Source organism: Xiphias gladius, chromosome 17, assembly GCF_016859285.1.
Source record: "Xiphias gladius isolate SHS-SW01 ecotype Sanya breed wild chromosome 17, ASM1685928v1, whole genome shotgun sequence".
Lineage (NCBI taxonomy): Eukaryota > Metazoa > Chordata > Actinopteri > Istiophoriformes > Xiphiidae > Xiphias > Xiphias gladius.
Window position 1 is genome coordinate 13730476 of NC_053416.1, and position 11927 is coordinate 13742402.

General features: G+C 41.5%; 1 long non-coding RNA gene across 3 annotated transcripts in view; it reads left to right on the plus strand.

Moving 5' to 3' along the window:
• The window catches only part of LOC120802111, a 34079-nt gene extending 22998 nt beyond the window's left edge, over positions 1-11081 (plus strand). Inside the window, exon 3 of one of the 3 annotated variants that reach the window (XR_005709183.1) lies at positions 10394-11081. This is a non-coding gene — a long non-coding RNA (uncharacterized LOC120802111). Of the gene's footprint in view, positions 1-1498; positions 1797-2445; positions 2678-10393 lie in introns of those variants that run through there. The other 2 variants (XR_005709186.1, XR_005709185.1) reach the window with 2 other exon arrangements.
• Positions 11082-11927: the final 846 nt, after the last annotated feature.

The window sequence follows — 11927 nt, forward strand, 5'->3', positions numbered from 1 at the left end:
CAATTATTTTTTTTTTTTTCATGCATGTTCTCATCGGGTTCCTTGTTGCGCAGTTGACAAAAACACCCCTTCGGGCTGGATTTGAAACGCCCGCAACCAGCGTCTGTGTGGCAAAGAATATTTCCAGCTCCGCATACTTGGTTTACAAGCTCCTTCTCTTGGCCGGAGACATTGGGAGAGAGTGTGAAATTTGTCCCAAACTTACGCTTTTCTTTTTAACTCGGCCAAGAGCCGCGCACGAAGCAAAGCCCGGCTCTGAGAGAGGGATCTGGGGGGGATTAAAGGGGAGCTGCGGGCCTCCCTCCAGGACACGGTCAGACCTCCTTCCCGTGGTGCCTCACGGAGACACCGAAGGTTCTCTCTCACCTATCCTCACGTCACGTTTTTTTTTTCTTCGTTTTTCTTTCTTATTTCCCCCCTTTTTCAGGAGCAAACCAGGTTCGTCCTATATCAAAATTGAGGCGTCAATATTTGTCCTGCACATACACGTGGGATGCAGTGATGTAATGCTCCCGGCCTGATTTTTTTTTGCAGAAAAATCCAGACAGTTTCGAAACTTGATTTTCCTCCCAGGCGCTTACACTTACAGTCAGAAGCAGCTCTTGCTTAATTGTTATGTCGAATAAAGTGAAAATGGAGCTTAATTGTGCCAAAAGACACAAAATAATGAGCTAAAAACCACGTGTTGCACCTTTAAGTCAATTTTAACAGTTGAATTTGACCAAGTTATTTTAATGTTAGTTCATCTGCAACTCCAAGTCCGCACATGCCTCAAACATGCATGTCATCCAGTTTTATTGGTGCCACAATACAAATGTGCTCCCATTAGGCCTCCACATGACAATACTGACCCCTGCCCGTTAGCCTGCAACTGTATCCGCAAAATAGTAGTAATAGGCAGTATCAACCTGTGTAATTGTCTACCTGTGAGGCCCGCATTGCTAAATAATGAGTCTTACACACACACACACACACACACACACACACACACACATTCTCTATAATTAGACAGTAGGCAGGCAGGTAGGAGAATGCTGTGATTACTCAACTAGTGACTCCAGGAGTTAAGTAGTACCCTGAAGGTGAGGCCGTGGCCTCATCTCTCCTGTGTAAATAGGTGGAGGGATTATTTAGCCCGTTTGGAGTGTGTGTGTGAAGGGGGAGGAGGTGTGCGTCTGTGGCCAGGACCTGTCTGATGGTCACCTCAGCAGCGTAAATAGTTATTCCTAAATAACAGAAGGGCTGATACACACTGGAAGGGTGGAAAACAAGCTCACACCCTGTCAGAAGATGGGGCTTCACTTTGGAGGAGACTTGATGTGTAAGTGTGCATGTTCAGGATACATTTAACACACACACACACACACACAGTATCACACACACTTGGCGAGTGGTGTGTTTTTTCTGAATCAGGTTCACATCAGAATTGGCTGTTTTTAATGTAGCCAAACCTGCAGCAAAGCAAAATTCTTTTTTCTGTTCTTTGTCTTCACTGTAGCCCTTCAACCAGTGACTCCCAGCGAGCTCCCCATCCAGGACAGTCATAATAAAGCAGAGCTGCTGGCATTAGTATGTAAGGCCTGTTTCCGCTGAGCAAAGAGCAGAGAAGAGCTTTTGAACTGTGTGTCGTCCAGACTCTGTAGAATCAATCAGTAGGGTTTTGCGAGCTTGACGCTGGGCAGCTTGACAGGATGGAAAGCCTTTTGTAACATTGCAGCCGTCTTTCTAACTCAGACCTGAGCTGAGCCCGCCTGCACGTCCAGAAACCAAACACCCAACCAGCCAGCATGGCCAGATGCTCGGACGGACACACAACAGCCTGTTTAGACAGACAGCCATGTAGGGATATTTACTGCATAAAGTTTCCACTACTAAGGATATCTATCCACTTTGAAACATGTGAGCGGACGAGGATGAAGTCACCCTCTCACCACTGGTGCTATTATGAAGAATAGATGCTTCCTTGTTGCCCCCCCCCCCACACCCCCCCTTTGAAACAGTCCCCCTTGAAGTGTGCTGAAAACACAGATGTCACATTTTCTAATCAGCAATGAAATTAGTGATGTTTTGATTACACAGGGCTCAGAGATTACCAATATAAACAAGTCTGGTGCATAGATCATTTCAAGAGGAGGCATCATCCCTGTCTTCCACTTTATCCAAACTTGACTGGCCTCTTTGGCTTAGTGCTGATGAGAATCGGACATCCAGCTTCCAGTTTTTCATCTGAGCATGAACCTAATGCTGGCTAACGTAATATTTTCTTTTGGTAAAACATTTAAATGACCAGCCACTATAACACACTTTGACTCAGCTTGTCTAAAAAATTGTCTTTCCATCCCTCCTTCTGGCTTAATAAGTAAAAACAGGCGAGCAATGACTGTAAAGTCATCTCCTTTCAGTTCAGATTTTAACATCTCTTCAAGCAGTTTTTCCCTTTTTCAGATTTGGATAAATCCTTAAAGTCCAGCTCCCGGGATTCCTAATGTTGGAGACTGAAGACTACTGACCTTTACACCAACTTTAGCAATGTTAAAATGACCCACTCAAGTAAAACATCACTTTACAAAATCCTACTCATCCATAATCAACTGCTGCTGTGAAAATGAAGCACATCCTGAGTGCGAGTTTGAAGTTTGGAGTCACCTGAGTAAATCCGCCCCTAAAACAATTCATTGTTTGGTTAAAGATGCATTTTTTATTTTTTTATATTTTTTATTTTAAACTTCTATCAAACTTCAACACTTCAGACCTGATAGTGTCCTCATTTACAGAAAATCGAGTTTAGACTTGTGGAGACACCAAAGTTCCCAAAGACACCAAATATGTGAGAGTGGATTGTTTTCTTAAGAAAATCGGTGGCAATTGAAGAGGAAAACAAAGTTGTCTAGTGATTATGAATCAAGTTATATATAAATCTCAACATATCTTACCAAGAGTACAAAACACAATTTTTTTTTTCTCCACAAATTCTTTAGCTAATATACTTGGTACCTAGGAGCTAACTACATAATTTAAGAAGTAATATACTCTCATCTTAGGTTCGGGGAACGTCAGGTACAAGACAAATTTTCCAAAGAATGAAAAATGGATTGGCCTAAGATTCTTTATCACAAGAACAATACTGTACGTAGGAATTCTTGAACTGCACCGGGCTACTGTGCATGGTTGCGGCTCCAAATGGTTGCAGCAGATAACGATTTGGAAACTGTGTGACCCCGAAATCCTAAAATCCTGTAACGTGACGTCTTTAAACTGCATGCAGAGCTCTCATGTTCATCAACCTGGCGTGTCTGAGATCAGTATAGACCAAAGCATGAATTAGCTTAAGATCTAACACTGTCCCAATTTTCCACTTCCTGTGACTTGGGTTCCTTCAATTGAACAAACAGGACACAAGAAGTTCATTTGGGAAGCTTAAGAGAATCTGTTGGGTCTCAGTTGGAGGGTAGGGGGTTGTAGTTTCTGTCCAATTTTTGACCAAGGGTAAGGTGAGATGAGAGTTTGTGTGTGTTTTTCTATTTTAAAAAAATCCATCATAGAGTGCTGTAAATCCCCAAATACTCATGGAAACTCAAGATCTCAAATATCAAAATGTTTTGTTGGCATCTGAGTCATGTTTTGTTTATCAAGCCACCGGAAAGCTGAGAAAGACACAACAGCAGGAGGGACACTGGACACTCCTTCAGGATTCAGTCCCATGCTAGCAGGAGTTCATGTCCAGAGGCAAAGGTCTTAAACAATAAACCTTCACTATGCTCTGCACGGTAAGATTTTAAGCCACGGATATTTATTCCACAATTAGGTTTCCATATCTGTTTATCCCTTCAATCCAACTACATCTATAAATGATAAAAACTAATCCGGAGGGACAGGCCTGTTTTGTATTCAGAAACACTTTGAGCTGCTTGAAAGAAATGGTGCTTTATGGTCTGTGTTGTCCCAAATGGGATCAAAGTACTGATTTTACTCACTGAGAGTTTGTATTAGACATGATGTGTGTCTGGTTGGTGCTGTATATCCCACACAACCTCATTGATAATCACTTAAAACAAGTAGTTTTCTTTTTCCAATATCAGTTGCATGAAAGCAAGTCTTTTAAAAAAAAAAAAAAATCTTCTTTTTTTTCCTTCTTCAGTTTTGATAGATTATTTTATTTACCGTCTCTCTCCAACATCTGGATTCTGGCCTCTGGAGCGGCACACAGCGCTGAACAAGCTTGGCTGTGGCTTGGTGAGCTCTGAGATTTATGGCGGAGGCTTATAGCACTCTCCTGTGTTTGGGATAGCAGTGCCCTGCACGGTCCCGCTAAGATCACCACACTCTCCCCTCCCCTGCTCTGCTTCCCCGCTTTCAATCCAGCCTCTGGCTCATCAAGGGGAAACTGTCCGCCCACTTCTTCCCCTCTCAGTCTGCTTCTGTCACCAGCGAGGGACAATAAAAACCATGAGGTCATGTGGCCGCTCTGATTACAGGAGGATTTTGGCTGTTTGGTTTGTAGCGAAGGGGCCGCACCATGCTGCATGGTTCTCCACATTTGTGTAATTCAACTGATCTTTAAGCAACACAACCAATAAAATAGTTGGGTTACTTCACTATACCTAACAGCTGATTATATTTTTGACAGATTAAACCTACAATAACTGATTTTTTTTTTTTTTTTTTTGGCCACTTTGACGCAGCAGAAAAGAAGTTGTACACACTGACATATCATCACCTTTTTGAGAGGATTCGAAGAACTTGTTAGCGAACAGTTACTTATTTACACATCCAACAACGACGGAGCAACATTGTCATTTGTTTGAAGTCATTTATTTTGGCCACCTGGCATAAGTTCAATCCAAACTCTCCTCTAGCTCAGTTTTTGGTCTCTACAAGCTCCTGACGGAAAAATTTGCTTCTTCAGCTGCCAAATTCTCCACTATGTTCACCAGCTGGTCTCTAACTGTCTTCATCTGCTGTTTGCTCCTGAGCAGGTAGTGTAAAGCAGGTTTTTAGAGCTCTTTCACTGAAAACAGCTGCCTGCTGCAGCTGAAAACAACGCTACGAGAGCGGGGAGAGTGGATCGAAACAGTAAAGTTGTGGACAGTTAAACAATGAGCTGAAACTCCCTGTAAAGCTCTGTAAAGCTGAGGGGAGCTGCAGATTCCAGTAATAATTCTCTGTAGGTTTATCACTACCAGTATGAGTGACCCCTTTCACATTGTCATTTGATACATTATTATAAAAACATCAGTTATATCTGCTTTAAACCCATCTCCACCTATCCAGAGATCTACATCCTACAAAAAACTGTTCAAAATTTTTTCATGGGGGAAAAATTTTAACCTTGATGTAATTCTGAGACTGTCCTAACAAAGTAAACAGCATTGGCTGTTTAAACTGAAATGACCCATTTTTATGACTGTCGTCTGTGATGAGCAAAGTTAGACGTAGTGTAATGTTGCTATCATTTGGTTAATGTTGGTTTCTTTCTTTGTGATCAGGATCTTGTCTCGTACCTTGAAAGAATAGTTTGACATTTTGGTAAATACACAAATTAGGTTTCTGACAGAAAATTAGATGAGGAAATCGATACAACTCTCATCTCTTTATCTTTCCCCTAAACGTAAGGCTACGGCTAGCAGGCGCTTAGCTTTGCTTAACATACAGACTGGAAATGGGGGGAAAACAGCTAGCCTGTCTTGTATTTTGAATACATTTTGAATCTAACAAAATTCACCTTCTGGCACCTCTGAAGCTGACCAGTTAACAACAACAATTATATTTCATTTATTTAATTCGTACAAAAACCGAAATGTAAAAAATGAAAATTTGTCATTTTACGAGGGAGTTATGTGCCAGACTTTTTCTTTTGGCTAGGGGGAATTCGGCCAGGCAACCAGTTGCGATTCCAGAGAGTTGCTGCTCAGAGCAAAGAAATAGTCTGGCACATAAACGCCATAAGATAATGGATTGTCGTATAGATTAAACAAATTTGACATCATTTGTCAATTGGTGAACTTCAGAGGTGCCAGTAGGCAGATCTAAATCCACCAAATCTTAACCACGGAGGGAGGAAGACCAGAAGAATACCCATATAATGTTTGTAATGGTCCATCTCTTTTTGGAAGGCCTTGAGGAACTATATCATCCCAGCAAAAGGGGCAGCAGATCAGAAAACATTCATATGGGTGGTTTTTGGAAGGCAGTGACAAATCATCTATTTTTTCATTTAGTTTGGAGGACTTGCTCATTTCTGCTTTATGCAGAGTTTTTTTTTTTTATATATACCACCCTCTATACATAAACTCATAAAATACAAATCAGGTGCAAATTGCTGTTGTACCATAGGGATGAGAAAAGATTTTCTTAAGAAAAAAAAGCTCAGTGTCATTAACATTTATTTGAGTTTATTTCAGTAAGATTGAGTTATGTTTATACTGATGCTTGCGGTCATTGTGACTTTTTGAACAGTGAGGATCTGGTGCTTGTTCTCTGGCTAAAATCTTTGTCTGGCCTGTGTCAATTTTTGCTTCTTCACTTCCTCATTTTGGGGCTAACAGAGGGAGCTCGTCCAATTTTCCATCACTTGAGGTGCATTACTTCCCCTCCCCTCTTCGTCTCCCGACTCAACTTCACGAGGGCTGCCCAGAGTATCTGTAAAAAATCCTTCTGGCTCGTTCAAAGGGTTCCCATAATAAGATATCTGTTTAAATATAATGAAATTATGCATGAGGAGTGATTTCTAGATAAGTTGTTTTTGGAATAAGGGCCAAGAGCTTGAAGCTTACTCAGCGCATAGCTTCATAATTGGATATTTTGGCGCATAAGCCACCACCACTAATGTTAGATTCAAAAGCCTTGGATCATGTTTGAAATTTGTACGACAGCAAAATATTTATAGCATGTGGGTGTTGCATGTTGTACATCGCTGCAGATTCTCAGCACCTTGCTCTAACTGGGCGTGTGAAAGTAGCATGACCTAGGGCATGTGAACTGCCAAGGGTTACTCAGAAGAAGGTCTTTGCACTTGGCCTGATACATGTTTCTATAAACCTACTGACAGCAAGCTGGAAAAACAACCTGGCAGAGTGAGAGAATGGAAAGTAGAGTGGAGAGTGAATGAATGAATGAATGAATATAAGAGAGAGAGAGACAGAGAGAGACCAATCCGACCCACCCAGGTTTCGACCTATAGCTCTCTTTGTATTGCCCTGACACAAAGATTTATTATGCAAACATTACCATTCCCAAAAATACATATTGAAACAATTTTTTCGACAAACATGGGAGACAAAGTGAGCGTCCTGCGCTGTCACGGGAGGCTGGAGCTCAGGGCGGGCCAGTGAGAAGGCGCGGAGAGCAGCAAGTGCATTAGTAGTCTCGCTTCAGGAGCCTTGAAAAGGTAAGCTGGCAAGGGCGGCGATGTGGGCCGTCACACAAGAGCGAGGGACTGTCAAAAGAGAAACAAAAAGGAGGGAGAAATGATTAAGAAGCTGCCACAGCCTCCCTGCCTGCCGGTGTACCTGCCTTCTCAGTGGAACCAGGCCGAGCAAAGGCTTGAACCCGAAGAGTGTAAACAGTTATAAACACACTCCCATGTGCATGTACACGGACACACATATACATACTTATACACCCTACAGCTGCATGTCCTCAAAGCACACACACACACACACACACACACACACACGTATCACTGCAGTTTTGAGGTCATTCACTGACTAGGCTATACCGACTGCAGGCTTTATGCTGATTTATGCCTCACAACTGAATTATCCTGTTACTTGATTCACAGGTGCCTGTTGTGGCAGTAAGGGTGAGTAACTATGATCCACCTTTTCAAAGATAAGTTATTCAAGCTAAGTAGACCAGAAAAATTGATTACCGCAGACAGAGTGAAATTCCCTATGATGTCGTTCCAAAATAGGAAGTGCCTGAAGCTAGTTAGCTTGCTAGTTACATTAGTAGCAGCTGACTAAGTCACTAGCTCACCGACTTAAAAGACAAAGCACATGTAAGGTTGCATAGTTCTTACCAGATACTCAACATTGTGACGCGATTATGCAGGGAGGAACCATCACGGCCCTCTAGGCCCTCACAAAAGGCCTGAAATAAACCAAAACATGTAATATGATGAGTAATTATTTTTACAGTTATATATTTTTTTAATCCTCAAAATCAAAAATCATCATCAAACATATTCCTTGGTCAAAATGAACCTTCCTATCACCTCTGCAATTTGTCTCTACTGGATAAATCAAGAAAATAAATAGCCGAGCCTGAGTTCTGAGTGGGATATTGTTGCTAGCTTGTTGGTAACACTGTTTTCACAACTGAACTTGAACGAGTGTCCTAGATGACGCCCTATTCATTCCAATGAAAGTTGATAACTGGGCAGCTATACCAAAAAACTTTTTTAGGCTTCCCTGAGCTTCTGTGTTCTTGGGCCCATAGAGAATGCATAGTAGAGTATGGCACACACTGTTTACTCCGTCCAGTGTGTTCTCAATCTGTCCATGGCCTTTGTCACAGAGTGAAGAGAGTTTGCGACTGTTTGCCGTCAAAAATTTGTCTGTCAAGGTTCAATACACTTGATGTTAAACCTCAAATTTGCTTTTGCTGCTGTGACCAAATCCTCTGGTCACAACAATTCTGTTTTAATGAGTTGGAATCAGAGTGAAAGTAGCAAACAGACCAGCTCCATTTCCAGTGTTTCCTCATTACCAATAATGCGAGACAAATTAGCTCTTCCAAATATAGCAAAACCATTTCCAATTTTTTTGCTGTCACCATTACCACTCTGTGAGAAAAGTAAAAACTTTGAACCACATAGAGTTGCACGAGACTTTGACAGCTAATGGGTAGAGTCCTAGAACAGAAATATAATTCATGCTGACTCCTAAACATTTTACTCTGTCAGTTGTTAGTCTTAACCTGAACCCTTGAGCCTTGTACACAACAGACAAGATTTAGGGTATGGGAAAGAAATACTTTGGTTACAGTCAAAGCTGCTGCTCTCTGGTGCGGTTTCTCCCTGCAGTTCCATCACATTCATATTATTGTGACCTGAAGCCGCTTCATTCACGTTTTTCTATGTATATGTGCTTGCAGCAAAGTTATTGTAAATTGTGTTTTGTACTTGATCACACTTGAACACTTGAAAATGCAGCATAATTTAGGGTTTGCTTTCTTGCTGAGAGTTACATTAGAAGATCAATACCACTTTCATATGTTTGTTAAATATGAAACCTACACCCAGGCGACAGTTACCTTAGATTAACATGACGACTGGAAATGGGGGAAGTGGCTAGCCTGGTTCTGCTTAAAGGTAAAAAAAAAAAAACACCTACACCAGCACCTCTAATTCTCAATTAACACATAGATTGTTTTTTTTTTTCAAAATCTGCACAAAGGCCAAAGTGTAAAAACTTGACTTTGTGGTTCTACAAGGGGTAATGTGCTTTAACTATTTCTTGGTCCGGTGCAGTTACCTCCTGGAGTCTTGTTGTCACTAAAAACAAATATATTTCCCAAAATACTGAACTATTTCTTTAACTATGGGGAGATTTATGGAAGCCTTAGGATTGTTGCTGTTTTGATTAAAAGACAAAATGTACTTGAAAATGAATTGTGCCTCTTATTAGAAGTCACATTTTACAGGCTTGATGCATTATTAATTGAGTTATGACGATGGAAAAACCTGCAACAGTTTCAGGTTAAATTTACGTACCTTTATTTAGTTCAGCTGTTTGTTGGCTAAGACATAACATTGCAAATAAGTTCTCCTGTACTAGTAAAATGACTCTACAACATCAAATGTGGGTCCCAGATCCAATAATGGATGCATATGGTGCGCTGACATACATCTCAGCTCTCAGAGAGTTGACAACATGCCCTGAATTGACCACAACATCGCTTAAGAAAACCACCTGTGGATTTCATATCTTTTTGAAAGGTTAATACATCAAAATGGTATCCTGCACTTTAGCACATGGAGGTGACATTTTCTTGGCGAGGTTTGAACTTCTCTGCGGCAAGTTAGTGTCACATATTGATCAAGTGAAAACACTGAGGTTGTATGAGCCTCCTCTACATATTTGCTCTGGAACCTCAGCCGTGTTTGTCCATCAACAAAAGGTCAACCGCATATTTCATTTCTTATGAAGCTCTACACTCCCTATTCACTTCATCCTGGAAGTTGTTGGACCTGAGAAAGTCATGGACTGTTCACATCCAAGTACATATTCACACGAACACGAGCACACACACACACACACACACACACACACATAGACGCTCCACCTCAGACTCACATCCTCCCTTTAAAAAAAAAAGTGATGTATGTGTTTTTCAGAAAGGACTCGCAGGTGAAACTCAACATGCCTCCTCTCTTGTCTCCTTTTCTCAGAGTGAAAGGTATTCAGGAGGGAGAGGACAACGTCGCCCCGCTGGACAATTTACTGCCCTTCTCTGGGAATTCCACTTGATCCAGGTATGGGAATGGAGAGTGGGAAAAGCCAGAGCAGTGAACTAACCCTGGCAGTTTTATCTTGATTGTCAGATAAAACAGTATCTGCTGCTCTAAAGCTACATAACATACACGAGAGTCTTTAACAAAAAGCACTTTAGCTCCTCTTCACGTCCTGGTTTCTGATACAAAAACCTCACAAACACTGTCATTAGCAAGGCCAATAAAAGTGCACAGAGGCCTGGAGCATCTTCTGAAGACTTCTCTTTGAGGCAACAACATACTTGTGGAAAAATAAAAACCTTTCTTTCAAGTTCATCAATCAAAATCTCTTAAATACTGAAACTCTGCAGTGTAAAAGGGATATCAGTTAGGCTGTTTTCTTTGTAAAGTGTTTTAAATATGACCGCTGCATCCTTATGTAAGAGTGGGGATAAAACTGTCCACTCATAAAGATGTAGGACTATCCTGATAATAGTATAACTCAAAAAAAAGAGGCTATAAAAATGGTTTGATCCATGACAGTGTTTCTGCCAGATACTTATTTTTGTCCAGAGTGAAAAAAACTGGGTACTGAGCCAGACACGCAGACACAGGTGGGTTAACACAGGTTTACAAAATGGATAGTTCTGGTCCTTGATGATGATTGGCCGAGCTGCGTTCGAGGCTGTTGTAAAATACTCTATAAACGACAGCTGTGACTGCGTAACAAAAATATTAATGTGCCAGTGACAAGGCATAAATGTGAATCATCCCTGCAATCTTACTGGTGCCCAAACTACAACAAGAGAAGATGCTGGAGCAGTATCCTTGCTCCTGGCACTGCACAATTAAAACACACCTGTACCAGCAAAGAGGAGTGCTAACATAGGCTAACTGAACACTACTTCAACAATTGTACAATTAATGGCAATATCCAGATGAATGTTTATAATCATCCCAATCATTGTGTGTTGCTTGACAACGATTCTGCTACATGTTTGCTGAAGAACTAGCTGCCATTGCTTGGCGGAAGAATGATTATTTATTTGTTGTCGTGTTTTGGTTCCTGCTTGTTTATTTTCTGAAATGTTGCCAGGTATATGTAATAACTTTTTAAAAAAAGCAAAAGGCCACGCTAGGCTGTGGTTTGCAGTGATTTCAGAACAGCCAAGGGGCGTTGTTAGGCGGGATGCAGAGCCGAGTAGACCACGGCCTCTTGGGGCTTCTTGCTTTAATACACACACACACACACACACACACACACACACACACACACACACACACACACACACACACACACACACACACACACACACAGTAGCCTGACCCAGCAGGCCAGGTTAAAGAGTAGTTAGGGAGGAGGAGGACGAGGAGGAGGACGAGGAGGAAAGTGAGCAGGATGAACTGCTGGGACTCTGGTTATCCTCAGCCAGGAAAGAATGTTTTCCCACAGTATTACACGCAAACAGCTTCACATGGCTTCACGTGCAAC